General features: G+C 57.2%; 1 long non-coding RNA gene across 1 annotated transcript; it reads right to left on the bottom strand.

Moving 5' to 3' along the window:
- Positions 1-395: 395 nt before the first annotated feature.
- LOC148221220 (uncharacterized) lies at positions 396-1,740 on the bottom strand. Its single transcript, XR_015808461.1, has 3 exons — positions 1,664-1,740; positions 1,035-1,160; positions 396-529 (listed from the first exon to the last, which is right to left on the bottom strand). It is a non-coding gene; the product is annotated as an uncharacterized LOC148221220 (long non-coding RNA).
- Between the last annotated feature and the right edge of the window lie 16,502 nt (positions 1,741-18,242).

Raw genomic sequence — 18,242 nt, 5'->3', positions numbered from 1 at the left:
GGAAATATAGCCTAAAAAATAGGTGTCAGACTGGGTACATATCTAGATTGCTATGAGCAAAACCAATTTCTTTTTAACAGGAAAGCCATACAATATGCCTGCCATGGCAAATATTAGTCTACTAGCCCTGCACTTCAACGGGCAGTGAGCAGTTCATGACACCAAATTTACGTTTGGCAAGGAGACAGTCTATTTATTACAAGCCCCTAGTTCTAGAACCAAGAATTCAGGAGTTGCTCATTCCCAATGAAAATCTGTCCATTTCATACCTTTGGGGTTTTATGCTTCTGTTCTTTACCTGTCTTGAGTGTGGCTTTCTTGTGAAGTCACTGATGGGTGTTTTTCCAACACATTTCTGCTGATTACACGGTAATTGCATGGCATCAGCAGACATCTCTGAATGTCTCTTGAAAGTATGCTTTTTACTCTTCCTAGAGGACCTTGTCTTCTTCTTTCCTTCACCCAAAAGGTGGGCTAAGTGAGCCTTCAAAGAACCATCATCTCAACAATTAGAATTCTTTCAAACCTACTGAATGGAGAACAGCGACAAAAAAATTTTAAAAAGACTAGTACGCGAAAGACAGCAGAAGAGAAAGGTAAAATAATGAATCCTACATGCCACATGCATAACTCTCTTCATTCAAGGCTATTTTCAAAATGAGAAGAAAAAAAAAAAAAAAAAGATCATCTTTTCCTCAGAGAGCAAAAGTGGAGTAACTGGATTGTGTTGCCTTGCCTACAGTTACCAGAAAAGTCAACAGCAGAGTTGAAAACTCCTGAAGCTGGCTAACTACGCCTCTAAATGTTTTACTACTGTGTTATGATTCTGTCTTCAGTTAATAGAACCCGATATACAACAAAGAGATGGGAGCACATGGAGATGCATTGGAGAGCCTACGCTGGAGGTAACACATTCATTTTTTACTCAAACAAATCCAAATTAGAAATGTTGAAAATGACCTGGGGCCATTTCAACAGCCAGCAAACTAACACAACCAACCTTTGGCTTTTATTCAATCCTTTGCTTGTTTTACCTGGACCTTGAAGATCTGTCTGCAGCCTTCCTCTCTGCAAATATATCACACTCGTCCTATTGAGAACCCATGGCTCATCACAGCTGCTTTGCCACGCCTGCTTCCAGAAGAACTGGCAACTACAAGCTGGGAGCCAAGAGATACAACACTTCACTTGGAAAAGGGCCTTCCATGAATCCTAGAATCCCAGAATGGTTTGGACTGGAAGCGACCTTAGAGACAGATTCTCTTCTTCCCACATCCTGACATGGGCAGGGACACTTTTCCACTAGTCCAGGTTGCTCCATGTCCGCTCCAGCCTGGCCCTGGACGCTTCCTGCCATGGGGCTCCTACACAGCCTCTTTGAGCAACATGTGCCAGGCCTCAGCACCCACACAAGGAAGAATTCCTTTCCAATATCCCATCTACCCCAGCCCTCTGGCAGTTTGAAGCTATTCCCCCTTGTCCTGCGAGTCCAGAACCTTTTCCAAAGTCCCTCCCCAGCTATCTTGGAGCCCCAGCAGGCACTGCAAGGGGCTCGAAGGTCTCCCTGGAGCCTTCTGTTCTCCAGATTGGACACCCTCAGCTCTCCCAGACTGTCCTAGAGCAAAGAAGCTCCACCTTTCAAAGCACCTTAGAAGCCTCCTACCGGCCAAACTCGATGGCAACGCTGGCCTTCCGGGCCCTACGGATATCGCTTCCGGTGTCGCTCGGGGTCACTCCCGGCTCTCTCCCCGCCCCCCATGGGGCCCTCAGGCGATGCCGCTCCGACGCAGCTCCTGCCGCTGTCAGACCAGCGGGGGGGCGGGGGGCCAGCCCAGCCTCATCCACAATCCACACTGTCCTCGGCGGCTGCTGCGGGCTCATGGCGGCCCACACACGCGGAAGCAGAGCTCCGAACACAGAGGATCATAGCCCCACATTTGTGTTCGTCTCTGCACAAGGCAGGGCAGACTTGCCATGCCCGGACTTTTCAGTTCAGCACGAAAATGAGAATAAACCTGCGCCATGGGAGAGGAAACCTCTAAAGACTCCCTCATACGTGGTCGCTCAACTTAATGCCTAGGCACTTGCCATTCCTAAGGCTACACTAAAGCCCTTTTTACCTTGCGGGTAAGAAATGCCATTGTTCTGGTGTGCAGCTAAAGGCGCAGCACAGGCAGGCCAGGGCAAAAGCTGGGGCAGTGCCCGTCTTCACTCCTTCACTGTGCTGTACTCCATGCAGCTAGAACGAAGCAAGAAGGACGCGAGGACGAAGAAGGCGTTCTTAAAGTAGCCCCTTGTCAGCAGCCCTGAAAGGGCGCATAACACACGGCGTCTCGCTGCCCTCCGTTCTACATACTCGCGGCTTCCTCTGCCGACTTGCAAAAGTTGCTACCAGAGCAGAGGCGGCCAGATTGAAGAGGCACTGCTTAGGTTCACCTTTTCCTTACTGCACGTAAGCCACGTCCAGCTCCTCGCTGCACTCTGGATTTCCCTTCTCCGCGGCACTTAGCCTGGTGCTGTGTGTGTGCAACTCGGCGCCTAGAAGTGACCGCCAATGCTTTCAGAGCGGGCTGCAAGGGAACCAAGGAGCAGCACAAGCAGCAGTGCTTCAGCTTACTCCATCCGAGTGCTAAGGGCACTTGGGAAGGCAAGCGAGAGTCAACCACCTTCCTCTCCTAGTAGCCTCTAACGTGGTGCACACAAGCACGGCACATAGCCGCTTCGTTCACCTCCCTCGCCCACGCCTTCCTCCGCTTTCACTTGCCGTCGGGCAGAAGCGGCTGCAGGGGCGCCACATACACAGCAGTGTGCGGGCAGCCAAGAGCTCGAGAACGCTTCTTCTGCCCAAGCCCGCCTAGGGCGTGCACCTTTGTTCTCAGAGCTCCGTGTAACAGTCTGCCTCTCTCGCAGTTCGAATGGAAAACGAAAGCTTTTCGCCTACGCCCTTCACAGAGATCCGTTGCCAGGACGAGAATGTCTTGTGGCCGGAGCTCGCCCCCGCCGCCAGGAAGCAGCTCTTAGCACCGCGTTGCAGGGACACGTCTCGCTTCTTGACTTCGTGCTTAGCGCTCTCCGAATTCGCTGCTAGCTCCGCGGTCCTTCTCAGCTGCAAGTAGCTGCGCTCGCAGTACATAGAGCTTCGCAAGGACCGAAGACCCGGAGGGACATATCGCACACGGCAACGTGCCAGGACAGAGACGTGTTCTACATTGTCCCTTCTCGTCATCCAGTTTGTGCCTCTGCTGCTTCTGCTGTTAGGAATCGCTCCTTGAAAGACGAGCGAGAGCGTCTTTCTGGGTGCATTGCACTGAGTGAGTGCTCGCTAGGGACTTTGCACTCGGAGCCAAGGCAACAGGGCGTGCTTGTCCGCAGAACTGAGAGCACGCTGTTGGGCAGAGCTGAAACTGACCGCTGCAGTTCAGCTCTCTCCGGACGGCAGACGCCGAAGAACGAAGCCGCTTCCGTGCGGCGCAGTGCAGCGAAGAGCACACGAGCAGCCAAAGAGCTCCTTCACAATCGCTTTCACTTCTCAGTGCTCTTGCTGCTTGGAAAAGCAGCACACAGCCGTTGCACGCCAGGGCAAAAGCTGGGGCAGCGCACGTCTTCACTCCTTCGCTGTGCTGTACTCCATGCAGCTAGAGCGAAGCGAGAAGGACGCGAGGACGAAGAAGGCCTTCTTAAAGTAGCCCCTTGTCAGCAGCCCTGAAAGGGCGCATAACACACGGCGTCTCGCTGCCCTCCGTTCTACATACTCGCGGCTCCCTTTGCCGACTTGCAAAAGTTGCTACCAGAGCAGAGGCGGCCAGATTGAAGAGGCACTGCTTAGGTTCACCTTTTCCTTACTGCACGTAAGCCACGTCCAGCTCCTCGCTGCACTCTGGATTTCCCTTCTCCGCGGCACTTAGCCTGGTGCTGTGTGTGTGCAACTCGGCGCCTAGAAGTGACCGCCAATGCTTTCAGAGCGGGCTGCAAGGGAACCAAGGAGCAGCACAAGCAGCAGTGCTTCAGCTTGCTCCTTCCGAGTGCTAAGGGCACTTGGGAAGGCAAGCGAGAGTCAACCACCTTCCTCTCCTAGTAGCCTCTAACGTGGTGCACACAAGCACGGCACATAGCCGCTTCGTTCACCGCCCTCGCCCACGCCTTGCTCCGCTTTCACTTGCCGGCAGCCAGAAGCCGCTGCAGGGGCGCCACATACCCAGCAGTGTGCCGGCAGCCAAGAGCTCGAGAACGCTTCTTCTGCCCAAGCCCGCCTAGGGCGTGCACCTTTGTTCTCAGAGCTCCGTGTAACAGTCTGCCTCTCTCGCAGTTCGAATGGAAAACGAAAGCTTTTCGCCTACGCCCTTCACAGAGATCCGTTGCCAGGACGAGAATGTCTTGTGGCCGGGGCTCGCCCCGCCGCCAGGAAGCTGCTCTTAGCACCGCGTTGCAGGGACACGTCTCGCTTCTTGACTTCGTGCTTAGCGCTCTCCGAATTCGCTGCTAGCTCCGCGGTCCTTCTCAGCTGCAAGTAGCTGCGCTCGCAGTACATAGAGCTTCGCAAGGACCGAAGACCCGGAGGGACATATCGCACACGGCAACGTGCCAGGACAGAGACGTGTTCTACATTGTCCCTTCTCGTCATCCAGTTTGTGCCTCTGCTGCTTCTGCTGTTAGGAATCGCTCCTTGAAAGACGAGCGAGAGCGTCTTTCTGGGTGCATTGCACTGAGTGAGTGCTCGCTAGGGACTTTGTACTCGGAGCCAAGGCAACAGGGCGTGCTTGTCCGCAGAACTGAGAGCACGCTGTTGGGCAGAGCTGAAACTGACCGCTGCAGTTCAGCTCTCTCCGGACGGCAGACGCCGAAGAACGAAGCCGCTTCCGTGCGGCGCAGTGCAGCGAAGAGGACACGAGCAGCCAAAGAGCTCCTTCACAATCGCTTTCACTTCTCAGTGCTCTTGCTGCTTGGAAAAGCAGCACACAGCCGTTGCACGCCAGGGCAAAAGCTGGGGCAGCGCCCGTCTTCACTCCTTCGCTGTGCTGTTCTCCATGCAGCTAGAACGAAGCGAGAAGGACGCGAGGACGAAGAAGGCCTTCTTAAAGTAGCCCCTTGTCAGCAGCCCTGAAAGGGCGCATAACACACGGCGTCTCGCTGCCCTCCGTTCTGCATACTCGCGGCTCCCTCTGCCGACTTGCAAAAGTTGCTACCAGAGCAGAGGCGGCCAGATTGAAGAGGCAGTGCTTAAGTTCACCTTTTCCTTACTGAACGTAAGCCACGTCCAGCTCCTCGCTGCACTCTGGATTTCCCTTCTCCGCGGCACTTACAGTGGTGCTGTGTGTGTGCAACTCGGCGCCTAGAAGTGACCGCCAATGCTTTCAGAGCGGGCTGCAAGGGAACCAAGGAGCAGCACAAGCAGCAGTGCTTCAGCTTGCTCCTTCCGACTGCTAAGGGCTCTTGGGAAGGCAAGCGAGAGTCAACCACCTTCCTCTCCTAGTAGCCTCTAACGTGGTGCACACAAGCACGGCACATAGCCGCTTCGTTCACCGCCCTCGCCCACGCCTTGCTCCGCTTTCACTTGCCGGCGGCCAGAAGCCGCTGCAGGGGCGCCACATACACAGCAGTGTGCCGGCAGCCAAGAGCTCGAGAACGCTTCTTCTGCCCAAGCCAGCCTAGGGCGTGCACCTTTGTTCTCAGAGCTCCGTGTAACAGTCTGCCTCTCTCGCAGTTCGAATGGAAAACGAAAGCTTTTCGCCTACGCCCTTCACAGAGATCCGTTGCCAGGACGAGAATGTCTTGTGGCCGGAGCTCGCCCCCGCCGCCAGGAAGCTGCTCTTAGCACCGCGTTGCAGGGACACGTCTCGCTTCTTGACTTCGTGCTTAGCGCTCTCCGAATTCGCTGCTAGCTCCGCGGTCCTTCTCAGCTGCAAGTAGCTGCGCTCGCAGTACATAGAGCTTCGCAAGGACCGAAGACCCGGAGGGACATATCGCACACGGCAACGTGCCAGGACAGAGACGTGTTCTACATTGTCCCTTCTCGTCATCCAGTTTGTGCCTCTGCTGCTTCTGCTGTTAGGAATCGCTCCTTGAAAGACGAGCGAGAGCGTCTTTCTGGGTGCATTGCACTGAGTGAGTGCTCGCTAGGGACTTTGCACTCGGAGCCAAGGCAACAGGGCGTGCTTGTCCGCAGAACTGAGAGCACGCTGTTGGGCAGAGCTGAAACTGACCGCTGCAGTTCAGCTCTCTCCGGACGGCAGACGCCGAAGAACGAAGCCGCTTGCGAGCGGCGCAGTGCAGCGAAGAGCACACGAGCAGCCAAAGAGCTCCTTCACAATCGCTTTCACTTCTCGGTGCTCTTGCTGCTTGGAAAAGCAGCACACAGCCGTTGCACGCCAGTGCAAAAGCTGGGGCAGTGCCCGTCTTCACTCCTTCGCTGTGCTGTACTCCATGCAGCTAGAGCGAAGCGAGAAGGACGCGAGGAAGTAGAAGGCGTTCTTAAAGTAGCCCCTTGTCAGCAGCCCTGAAAGGGCGCATAACACACGGCGTCTCGCTGCCCTCCGTTCTGCATACTCGCGGCTCCCTCTGCCGACTTGCAAAAGTTGCTACCAGAGCAGAGGCGGCCAGATTGAAGAGGCACTGCTTAGGTTCACCTTTTCCTTACTGCACGTAAGCCACGTCCAGCTCCTCGCTGCACTCTGGATTTCCCTTCTCCGCGGCACTTAGCGTGGTGCTGTGTGTGTGCAACTCGGCGCCTAGAAGTGACCGCCAATGCTTTCAGAGCGGGCTGCAAGGGAACCAAGGAGCAGCACAAGCAGCAGTGCTTCAGCTTGCTCCTTCCGACTGCTAAGGGCTCTTGGGAAGGCAAGCGAGAGTCAACCACCTTCCTCTCCTAGTAGCCTCTAACGTGGTGCACACAAGCACGGCACATAGCCGCTTCGTTCACCGCCCTCGCCCACGCCTTGCTCCGCTTTCACTTGCCGGCGGCCAGAAGCCGCTGCAGGGGCGCCACATACACAGCAGTGTGCCGGCAGCCAAGAGCTCGAGAACGCTTCTTCTGCCCAAGCCAGCCTAGGGCGTGCACCTTTGTTCTCAGAGCTCCGTGTAACAGTCTGCCTCTCTCGCAGTTCGAATGGAAAACGAAAGCTTTTCGCCTACGCCCTTCACAGAGATCCGTTGCCAGGACGAGAATGTCTTGTGGCCGGGGCTCGCCCCGCCGCCAGGAAGCTGCTCTTAGCACCGCGTTGCAGGGACACGTCTCGCTTCTTGACTTCGTGCTTAGCGCTCTCCGAATTCGCTGCTAGCTCCGCGGTCCTTCTCAGCTGCAAGTAGCTGCGCTCGCAGTACATAGAGCTTCGCAAGGACCGAAGACCCGGAGGGACATATCGCACACGGCAACGTGCCAGGACAGAGACGTGTTCTACATTGTCCCTTCTCGTCATCCAGTTTGTGCCTCTGCTGCTTCTGCTGTTAGGAATCGCTCCTTGAAAGACGAGCGAGAGCGTCTTTCTGGGTGCATTGCACTGAGTGAGTGCTCGCTAGGGACTTTGTACTCGGAGCCAAGGCAACAGGGCGTGCTTGTCCGCAGAACTGAGAGCACGCTGTTGGGCAGAGCTGAAACTGACCGCTGCAGTTCAGCTCTCTCCGGACGGCAGACGCCGAAGAACGAAGCCGCTTGCGAGCGGCGCAGTGCAGCGAAGAGCACACGAGCAGCCAAAGAGCTCCTTCACAATCGCTTTCACTTCTCAGTGCTCTTGCTGCTTGGAAAAGCAGCACACAGCCGTTGCACGCCAGGGCAAAAGCTGGGGCAGCGCCCGTCTTCACTCCTTCGCTGTGCTGTACTCCATGCAGGTAGAGCGAAGCGAGAAGGACGCGAGGACGAAGAAGGCCTTCTTAAAGTAGCCCCTTGTCAGCAGCCCTGAAAGGGCGCATAACACACGGCGTCTCGCTGCCCTCCGTTCTACATACTCGCGGCTCCCTTTGCCGACTTGCAAAAGTTGCTACCAGAGCAGAGGCGGCCAGATTGAAGAGGCACTGCTTAGGTTCACCTTTTCCTTACTGCACGTAAGCCACGTCCAGCTCCTCGCTGCACTCTGGATTTCCCTTCTCCGCGGCACTTAGCGTGGTGCTGTGTGTGTGCAACTCGGCGCCTAGAAGTGACCGCCAATGCTTTCAGAGCGGGCTGCAAGGGAACCAAGGAGCAGCACAAGCAGCAGTGCTTCAGCTTGCTCCTTCCGAGTGCTAAGGGCACTTGGGAAGGCAAGCGAGAGTCAACCACCTTCCTCTCCTAGTAGCCTCTAACGTGGTGCACACAAGCACGGCACATAGCCGCTTCGTTCACCGCCCTCGCCCACGCCTTGCTCCGCTTTCACTTGCCGGCAGCCAGAAGCCGCTGCAGGGGCGCCACATACCCAGCAGTGTGCCGGCAGCCAAGAGCTCGAGAACGCTTCTTCTGCCCAAGCCCGCCTAGGGCGTGCACCTTTGTTCTCAGAGCTCCGTGTAACAGTCTGCCTCTCTCGCAGTTCGAATGGAAAACGAAAGCTTTTCGCCTACGCCCTTCACAGAGATCCGTTGCCAGGACGAGAATGTCTTGTGGCCGGAGCTCGCCCCCGCCGCCAGGAAGCTGCTCTTAGCACCGCGTTGCAGGGACACGTCTCGCTTCTTGACTTCGTGCTTAGCGCTCTCCGAATTCGCTGCTAGCTCCGCGGTCCTTCTCAGCTGCAAGTAGCTGCGCTCGCAGTACATAGAGCTTCGCAAGGACCGAAGACCCGGAGGGACATATCGCACACGGCAACGTGCCAGGACAGAGACGTGTTCTACATTGTCCCTTCTCGTCATCCAGTTTGTGCCTCTGCTGCTTCTGCTGTTAGGAATCGCTCCTTGAAAGACGAGCGAGAGCGTCTTTCTGGGTGCATTGCACTGAGTGAGTGCTCGCTAGGGACTTTGCACTCGGAGCCAAGGCAACAGGGCGTGCTTGTCCGCAGAACTGAGAGCACGCTGTTGGGCAGAGCTGAAACTGACCGCTGCAGTTCAGCTCTCTCCGGACGGCAGACGCCGAAGAACGAAGCCGCTTGCGAGCGGCGCAGTGCAGCGAAGAGCACACGAGCAGCCAAAGAGCTCCTTCACAATCGCTTTCACTTCTCGGTGCTCTTGCTGCTTGGAAAAGCAGCACACAGCCGTTGCACGCCAGTGCAAAAGCTGGGGCAGTGCCCGTCTTCACTCCTTCGCTGTGCTGTACTCCATGCAGCTAGAGCGAAGCGAGAAGGACGCGAGGAAGTAGAAGGCGTTCTTAAAGTAGCCCCTTGTCAGCAGCCCTGAAAGGGCGCATAACACACGGCGTCTCGCTGCCCTCCGTTCTGCATACTCGCGGCTCCCTCTGCCGACTTGCAAAAGTTGCTACCAGAGCAGAGGCGGCCAGATTGAAGAGGCACTGCTTAGGTTCACCTTTTCCTTACTGAACGTAAGCCACGTCAAGCTCCTCGCTGCACTCTGGATTTCCCTTCTCCGCGGCACTTACAGTGGTGCTGTGTGTGTGCAACTCGGCGCCTAGAAGTGACCGCCAATGCTTTCAGAGCGGGCTGCAAGGGAACCAAGGAGCAGCACAAGCAGCAGTGCTTCAGCTTGCTCCTTCCGACTGCTAAGGGCTCTTGGGAAGGCAAGCGAGAGTCAACCACCTTCCTCTCCTAGTAGCCTCTAACGTGGTGCACACAAGCACGGCACATAGCCGCTTCGTTCACCGCCCTCGCCCACGCCTTGCTCCGCTTTCACTTGCCGGCGGCCAGAAGCCGCTGCAGGGGCGCCACATACACAGCAGTGTGCCGGCAGCCAAGAGCTCGAGAACGCTTCTTCTGCCCAAGCCAGCCTAGGGCGTGCACCTTTGTTCTCAGAGCTCCGTGTAACAGTCTGCCTCTCTCGCAGTTCGAATGGAAAACGAAAGCTTTTCGCCTACGCCCTTCACAGAGATCCGTTGCCAGGACGAGAATGTCTTGTGGCCGGAGCTCGCCCCCGCCGCCAGGAAGCTGCTCTTAGCACCGCGTTGCAGGGACACGTCTCGCTTCTTGACTTCGTGCTTAGCGCTCTCCGAATTCGCTGCTAGCTCCGCGGTCCTTCTCAGCTGCAAGTAGCTGCGCTCGCAGTACATAGAGCTTCGCAAGGACCGAAGACCCGGAGGGACATATCGCACACGGCAACGTGCCAGGACAGAGACGTGTTCTACATTGTCCCTTCTCGTCATCCAGTTTGTGCCTCTGCTGCTTCTGCTGTTAGGAATCGCTCCTTGAAAGACGAGCGAGAGCGTCTTTCTGGGTGCATTGCACTGAGTGAGTGCTCGCTAGGGACTTTGCACTCGGAGCCAAGGCAACAGGGCGTGCTTGTCCGCAGAACTGAGAGCACGCTGTTGGGCAGAGCTGAAACTGACCGCTGCAGTTCAGCTCTCTCCGGACGGCAGACGCCGAAGAACGAAGCCGCTTGCGAGCGGCGCAGTGCAGCGAAGAGCACACGAGCAGCCAAAGAGCTCCTTCACAATCGCTTTCACTTCTCGGTGCTCTTGCTGCTTGGAAAAGCAGCACACAGCCGTTGCACGCCAGTGCAAAAGCTGGGGCAGTGCCCGTCTTCACTCCTTCGCTGTGCTGTACTCCATGCAGCTAGAGCGAAGCGAGAAGGACGCGAGGAAGTAGAAGGCGTTCTTAAAGTAGCCCCTTGTCAGCAGCCCTGAAAGGGCGCATAACACACGGCGTCTCGCTGCCCTCCGTTCTGCATACTCGCGGCTCCCTCTGCCGACTTGCAAAAGTTGCTACCAGAGCAGAGGCGGCCAGATTGAAGAGGCACTGCTTAGGTTCACCTTTTCCTTACTGCACGTAAGCCACGTCCAGCTCCTCGCTGCACTCTGGATTTCCCTTCTCCGCGGCACTTAGCGTGGTGCTGTGTGTGTGCAACTCGGCGCCTAGAAGTGACCGCCAATGCTTTCAGAGCGGGCTGCAAGGGAACCAAGGAGCAGCACAAGCAGCAGTGCTTCAGCTTGCTCCTTCCGACTGCTAAGGGCTCTTGGGAAGGCAAGCGAGAGTCAACCACCTTCCTCTCCTAGTAGCCTCTAACGTGGTGCACACAAGCACGGCACATAGCCGCTTCGTTCACCGCCCTCGCCCACGCCTTGCTCCGCTTTCACTTGCCGGCGGCCAGAAGCCGCTGCAGGGGCGCCACATACACAGCAGTGTGCCGGCAGCCAAGAGCTCGAGAACGCTTCTTCTGCCCAAGCCAGCCTAGGGCGTGCACCTTTGTTCTCAGAGCTCCGTGTAACAGTCTGCCTCTCTCGCAGTTCGAATGGAAAACGAAAGCTTTTCGCCTACGCCCTTCACAGAGATCCGTTGCCAGGACGAGAATGTCTTGTGGCCGGGGCTCGCCCCGCCGCCAGGAAGCTGCTCTTAGCACCGCGTTGCAGGGACACGTCTCGCTTCTTGACTTCGTGCTTAGCGCTCTCCGAATTCGCTGCTAGCTCCGCGGTCCTTCTCAGCTGCAAGTAGCTGCGCTCGCAGTACATAGAGCTTCGCAAGGACCGAAGACCCGGAGGGACATATCGCACACGGCAACGTGCCAGGACAGAGACGTGTTCTACATTGTCCCTTCTCGTCATCCAGTTTGTGCCTCTGCTGCTTCTGCTGTTAGGAATCGCTCCTTGAAAGACGAGCGAGAGCGTCTTTCTGGGTGCATTGCACTGAGTGAGTGCTCGCTAGGGACTTTGTACTCGGAGCCAAGGCAACAGGGCGTGCTTGTCCGCAGAACTGAGAGCACGCTGTTGGGCAGAGCTGAAACTGACCGCTGCAGTTCAGCTCTCTCCGGACGGCAGACGCCGAAGAACGAAGCCGCTTGCGAGCGGCGCAGTGCAGCGAAGAGCACACGAGCAGCCAAAGAGCTCCTTCACAATCGCTTTCACTTCTCAGTGCTCTTGCTGCTTGGAAAAGCAGCACACAGCCGTTGCACGCCAGGGCAAAAGCTGGGGCAGCGCCCGTCTTCACTCCTTCGCTGTGCTGTACTCCATGCAGGTAGAGCGAAGCGAGAAGGACGCGAGGACGAAGAAGGCCTTCTTAAAGTAGCCCCTTGTCAGCAGCCCTGAAAGGGCGCATAACACACGGCGTCTCGCTGCCCTCCGTTCTACATACTCGCGGCTCCCTTTGCCGACTTGCAAAAGTTGCTACCAGAGCAGAGGCGGCCAGATTGAAGAGGCACTGCTTAGGTTCACCTTTTCCTTACTGCACGTAAGCCACGTCCAGCTCCTCGCTGCACTCTGGATTTCCCTTCTCCGCGGCACTTAGCGTGGTGCTGTGTGTGTGCAACTCGGCGCCTAGAAGTGACCGCCAATGCTTTCAGAGCGGGCTGCAAGGGAACCAAGGAGCAGCACAAGCAGCAGTGCTTCAGCTTGCTCCTTCCGAGTGCTAAGGGCACTTGGGAAGGCAAGCGAGAGTCAACCACCTTCCTCTCCTAGTAGCCTCTAACGTGGTGCACACAAGCACGGCACATAGCCGCTTCGTTCACCGCCCTCGCCCACGCCTTGCTCCGCTTTCACTTGCCGGCAGCCAGAAGCCGCTGCAGGGGCGCCACATACCCAGCAGTGTGCCGGCAGCCAAGAGCTCGAGAACGCTTCTTCTGCCCAAGCCAGCCTAGGGCGTGCACCTTTGTTCTCAGAGCTCCGTGTAACAGTCTGCCTCTCTCGCAGTTCGAATGGAAAACGAAAGCTTTTCGCCTACGCCCTTCACAGAGATCCGTTGCCAGGACGAGAATGTCTTGTGGCCGGGGCTCGCCCCCGCCGCCAGGAAGCTGCTCTTAGCACCGCGTTGCAGGGACACGTCTCGCTTCTTGACTTCGTGCTTAGCGCTCTCCGAATTCGCTGCTAGCTCCGCGGTCCTTCTCAGCTGCAAGTAGCTGCGCTCGCAGTACATAGAGCTTCGCAAGGACCGAAGACCCGGAGGGACATATCGCACACGACAACGTGCCAGGACAGAGACGTGTTCTACGTTGTCCCTTCTCGTCATCCAGTTTGTGCCTCTGCTGCTTGTGCTGTTAGGAATCGTTCCTTGAAAGACGAGCGAGAGCGTCTTTCTGGGTGCATTGCACTGAGTGAGTGCTCGCTAGGGACTTTGCACTCGGAGCCAAGGCAACAGGGCGTGCTTGTCCGCAGAACTGAGAGCACGCTGTTGGGCAGAGCTGAAACTGACCGCTGCAGTTCAGCTCTCTCCGGACGGCAGACGCCGAAGAACGAAGCCGCTTGCGAGCGGCGCAGTGCAGCGAAGAGCACACGAGCAGCCAAAGAGCTCCTTCACAATCGCTTTCACTTCTCAGTGCTCTTGCTGCTTGGAAAAGCAGCACACAGCCGTTGCACGCCAGGGCAAAAGCTGGGGCAGCGCCCGTCTTCACTCCTTCGCTGTGCTGTACTCCATGCAGCTAGAACGAAGCGAGAAGGACGCGAGGACGAAGAAGGCGTTCTTAAAGTAGCCTACTGGCAGCAGCCCTGAAAGGGCGCATAACACACGGCGTCTCGCTGCCCTCCGTTCTACATACTCGCGGCTCCCTCTGCCGACTTGCAAAAGTTGCTACCAGAGCAGAGGCGGCCAGATTGAAGAGGCACTGCTTAAGTTCACCTTTTCCTTACTGAACGTAAGCCACGTCAAGCTCCTCGCTGCACTCTGGATTTCCCTTCTCCGCGGCACTTAGCGTGGTGCTGTGTGTGTGCAACTCGGCGCCTAGAAGTGACCGCCAATGCTTTCAGAGCGGGCTGCAAGGGAACCAAGGAGCAGCACAAGCAGCAGTGCTTCAGCTTGCTCCTTCCGAGTGCTAAGGGCACTTGGGAAGGCAAGCGAGAGTCAACCACCTTCCTCTCCTAGTAGCCTCTAACGTGGTGCACACAAGCACGGCGCTTTTGCCGCTTCGTTCACCGCCCTCGCCCACGCCTACGCCTGGCTCCGCTTTCACTTGCCGGCGGCCAGAAGCCGCTGCAGCGGCGCCACATACCCAGCAGTGTGCCGGCAGCCAAGAGCTCGAGAACGCTTCTTCTGCCCAAGCCAGCCTAGGGCGTGCACCTTTGTTCTCAGAGCTCCGTGTAACAGTCTGCCTCTCTCGCAGTTCGAATGGAAAACGAAAGCTTTTCGCCTACGCCCTTCACAGAGATCCGTTGCCAGGACGAGAATGTCTTGTGGCCGGGGCTCGCCCCCGCCGCCAGGAAGCTGCTCTTAGCACCGCGTTGCAGGGACACGTCTCGCTTCTTGACTTCGTGCTTAGCGCTCTCCGAATTCGCTGCTAGCTCCGCGGTCCTTCTCAGCTGCAAGTAGCTGCGCTCGCAGTACATAGAGCTTCGCAAGGACCGAAGACCCGGAGGGACATATCGCACACGACAACGTGCCAGGACAGAGACGTGTTCTACGTTGTCCCTTCTCGTCATCCAGTTTGTGCCTCTGCTGCTTGTGCTGTTAGGAATCGTTCCTTGAAAGACGAGCGAGAGCGTCTTTCTGGGTGCATTGCACTGAGTGAGTGCTCGCTAGGGACTTTGCACTCGGAGCCAAGGCAACAGGGCGTGCTTGTCCGCAGAACTGAGAGCACGCTGTTGGGCAGAGCTGAAACTGACCGCTGCAGTTCAGCTCTCTCCGGACGGCAGACGCCGAAGAACGAAGCTGCTTGCGAGCGGCGCAGTGCAGCGAAGAGCACACGAGCAGCCAAAGAGCTCCTTCACAATCGCTTTCACTTCTCAGTGCTCTTGCTGCTTGGAAAAGCAGCACACAGCCGTTGCACGCCAGGGCAAAAGCTGGGGCAGTGCCCGTCTTCACTCCTTCGCTGTGCTGTACTCCATGCAGCTAGAACGAAGCGAGAAGGACGCGAGGAAGTAGAAGGCCTTCTTAAAGTAGCCTACTGGCAGCAGCCCTGAAAGGGCGCATAACACACGGCGTCTCGCTGCCCTCCGTTCTACGTACTCGCGGCTCCCTTTGCCGACTTGCAAAAGTTGCTACCAGAGCAGAGGCGGCCAGATTGAAGAGGCAGTGCTTAGGTTCACCTTTTCCTTACTGCACGTAAGCCACGTCAAGCTCCTCGCTGCACTCTGGATTTCCCTTCTCCGCGGCACTTAGCGTGGTGCTGTGTGTGTGCAACTCGGCGCCTAGAAGTGACCGCCAATGCTTTCAGAGCGGGCTGCAAGGGAACCAAGGAGCAGCACAAGCAGCAGTGCTTCAGCTTGCTCCTTCCGACTGCTAAGGGCACTTGGGAAGGCAAGCGAGAGTCAACCACCTTCCTCTCCTAGTAGCCTCTAACGTGGTGCACACAAGCACGGCGCTTTTGCCGCTTCGTTCACCGCCCTCGCCCACGCCTTGCTCCGCTTTCACTTGCCGGCAGCCAGAAGCCGCTGCAGGGGCGCCAAATACCCAGCAGTGTGCCGGCAGCCAAGAGCTCGAGAACGCTTCTTCTGCCCAAGCCCGCCTAGGGCGTGCACCTTTGTTCTCAGAGCTCCGTGTAACAGTCTGCCTCTCTCGCAGTTCGAATGGAAAACGAAAGCTTTTAGCCTACGCCCTTCACAGAGATCCGTTGCCAGGACGAGAATGTCTTGTGGCCGGGGCTCGCCCCCGCCGCCAGGAAGCTGCTCTTAGCACCGCGTTGCAGGGACACGTCTCGCTTCTTGACTTCGTGCTTAGCGCTCTCCGAATTCGCTGCTAGCTCCGCGGTCCTTCTCAGCTGCAAGTAGCTGCGCTCGCAGTACATAGAGCTTCGCAAGGACCGAAGACCCGGAGGGACATATCGCACACGACAACGTGCCAGGACAGAGACGTGTTCTACGTTGTCCCTTCTCGTCATCCAGTTTGTGCCTCTGCTGCTTCTGCTGTTAGGAATCGTTCCTTGAAAGACGAGCGAGAGCGTCTTTCTGGGTGCATTGCACTGAGTGAGTGCTCGCTAGGGACTTTGCACTCGGAGCCAAGGCAACAGGGCGTGCTTGTCCGCAGAACTGAGAGCACGCTGTTGGGCAGAGCTGAAACTGACCGCTGCAGTTCAGCTCTCTCCGGACGGCAGACGCCGAAGAACGAAGCCGCTTGCGAGCGGCGCAGTGCAGCGAAGAGCACACGAGCAGCCAAAGAGCTCCTTCACAATCGCTTTCACTTCTCAGTGCTCTTGCTGCTTGGAAAAGCAGCACACAGCCGTTGCACGCCAGGGCAAAAGCTGGGGCAGTGCCCGTCTTCACTCCTTCGCTGTGCTGTACTCCATGCAGCTAGAACGAAGCGAGAAGGACGCGAGGACGAAGAAGGCGTTCTTAAAGTAGCCTACTGGCAGCAGCCCTGAAAGGGCGCATAACACACGGCGTCTCGCTGCCCTCCGTTCTACATACTCGCGGCTCCCTCTGCCGACTTGCAAAAGTTGCTACCAGAGCAGAGGCGGCCAGATTGAAGAGGCACTGCTTAAGTTCACCTTTTCCTTACTGAACGTAAGCCACTTCCAGCTCCTCGCTGCACTCTGGATTTCCCTTCTCCGCGGCACTTAGCGTGGTGCTGTGTGTGTGCAACTCGGCGCCTAGAAGTGACCGCCAATGCTTTCAGAGCGGGCTGCAAGGGAACCAAGGAGCAGCACAAGCAGCAGTGCTTCAGCTTGCTCCTTCCGAGTGCTAAGGGCACTTGGGAAGGCAAGCGAGAGTCAACCACCTTCCTCTCCTAGTAGCCTCTAACGTGGTGCACACAAGCACGGCGCTTTTGCCGCTTCGTTCACCGCCCTCGCCCACGCCTACGCCTGGCTCCGCTTTCACTTGCCGGCGGCCAGAAGCCGCTGCAGCGGCGCCACATACCCAGCAGTGTGCCGGCAGCCAAGAGCTCGAGAACGCTTCTTCTGCCCAAGCCAGCCTAGGGCGTGCACCTTTGTTCTCAGAGCTCCGTGTAACAGTCTGCCTCTCTCGCAGTTCGAATGGAAAACGAAAGCTTTTCGCCTACGCCCTTCACAGAGATCCGTTGCCAGGACGAGAATGTCTTGTGGCCGGGGCTCGCCCCCGCCGCCAGGAAGCTGCTCTTAGCACCGCGTTGCAGGGACACGTCTCGCTTCTTGACTTCGTGCTTAGCGCTCTCCGAATTCGCTGCTAGCTCCGCGGTCCTTCTCAGCTGCAAGTAGCTGCGCTCGCAGTACATAGAGCTTCGCAAGGACCGAAGACCCGGAGGGACATATCGCACACGACAACGTGCCAGGACAGAGACGTGTTCTACGTTGTCCCTTCTCGTCATCCAGTTTGTGCCTCTGCTGCTTGTGCTGTTAGGAATCGTTCCTTGAAAGACGAGCGAGAGCGTCTTTCTGGGTGCATTGCACTGAGTGAGTGCTCGCTAGGGACTTTGCACTCGGAGCCAAGGCAACAGGGCGTGCTTGTCCGCAGAACTGAGAGCACGCTGTTGGGCAGAGCTGAAACTGACCGCTGCAGTTCAGCTCTCTCCGGACGGCAGACGCCGAAGAACGAAGCCGCTTGCGAGCGGCGCAGTGCAGCGAAGAGCACACGAGCAGCCAAAGAGCTCCTTCACAATCGCTTTCACTTCTCAGTGCTCTTGCTGCTTGGAAAAGCAGCACACAGCCGTTGCACGCCAGGGCAAAAGCTGGGGCAGTGCCCGTCTTCACTCCTTCGCTGTGCTGTACTCCATGCAGCTAGAACGAAGCGAGAAGGACGCGAGGAAGTAGAAGGCCTTCTTAAAGTAGCCTACTGGCAGCAGCCCTGAAAGGGCGCATAACACACGGCGTCTCGCTGCCCTCCGTTCTACGTACTCGCGGCTCCCTTTGCCGACTTGCAAAAGTTGCTACCAGAGCAGAGGCGGCCAGATTGAAGAGGCAGTGCTTAGGTTCACCTTTTCCTTACTGCACGTAAGCCACGTCAAGCTCCTCGCTGCACTCTGGATTTCCCTTCTCCGCGGCACTTAGCGTGGTGCTGTGTGTGTGCAACTCGGCGCCTAGAAGTGGCCGCCAATGCTTTCAGAGCGGGCTGCAAGGGAACCAAGGAGCAGCACAAGCAGCAGTGCTTCAGCTTGCTCCTTCCGAGTGCTAAGGGCACTTGGGAAGGCAAGCGAGAGTCAACCACCTTCCTCTCCTAGTAGCCTCTAACGTGGTGCACACAAGCACGGCGCTTTTGCCGCTTCGTTCACCGCCCTCGCCCACGCCTTGCTCCGCTTTCACTTGCCGGCAGCCAGAAGCCGCTGCAGGGGCGCCAAATACCCAGCAGTGTGCCGGCAGCCAAGAGCTCGAGAACGCTTCTTCTGCCCAAGCCCGCCTAGGGCGTGCACCTTTGT

This window comes from Sturnus vulgaris, chromosome 26 (genome assembly GCF_052056855.1).
Source record: "Sturnus vulgaris isolate bStuVul1 chromosome 26, bStuVul1.hap1, whole genome shotgun sequence".
NCBI classification, from domain to species: Eukaryota; Metazoa; Chordata; class Aves; order Passeriformes; family Sturnidae; genus Sturnus; species Sturnus vulgaris.
This window is presented reverse-complemented; position numbering and strand designations above follow the sequence as displayed.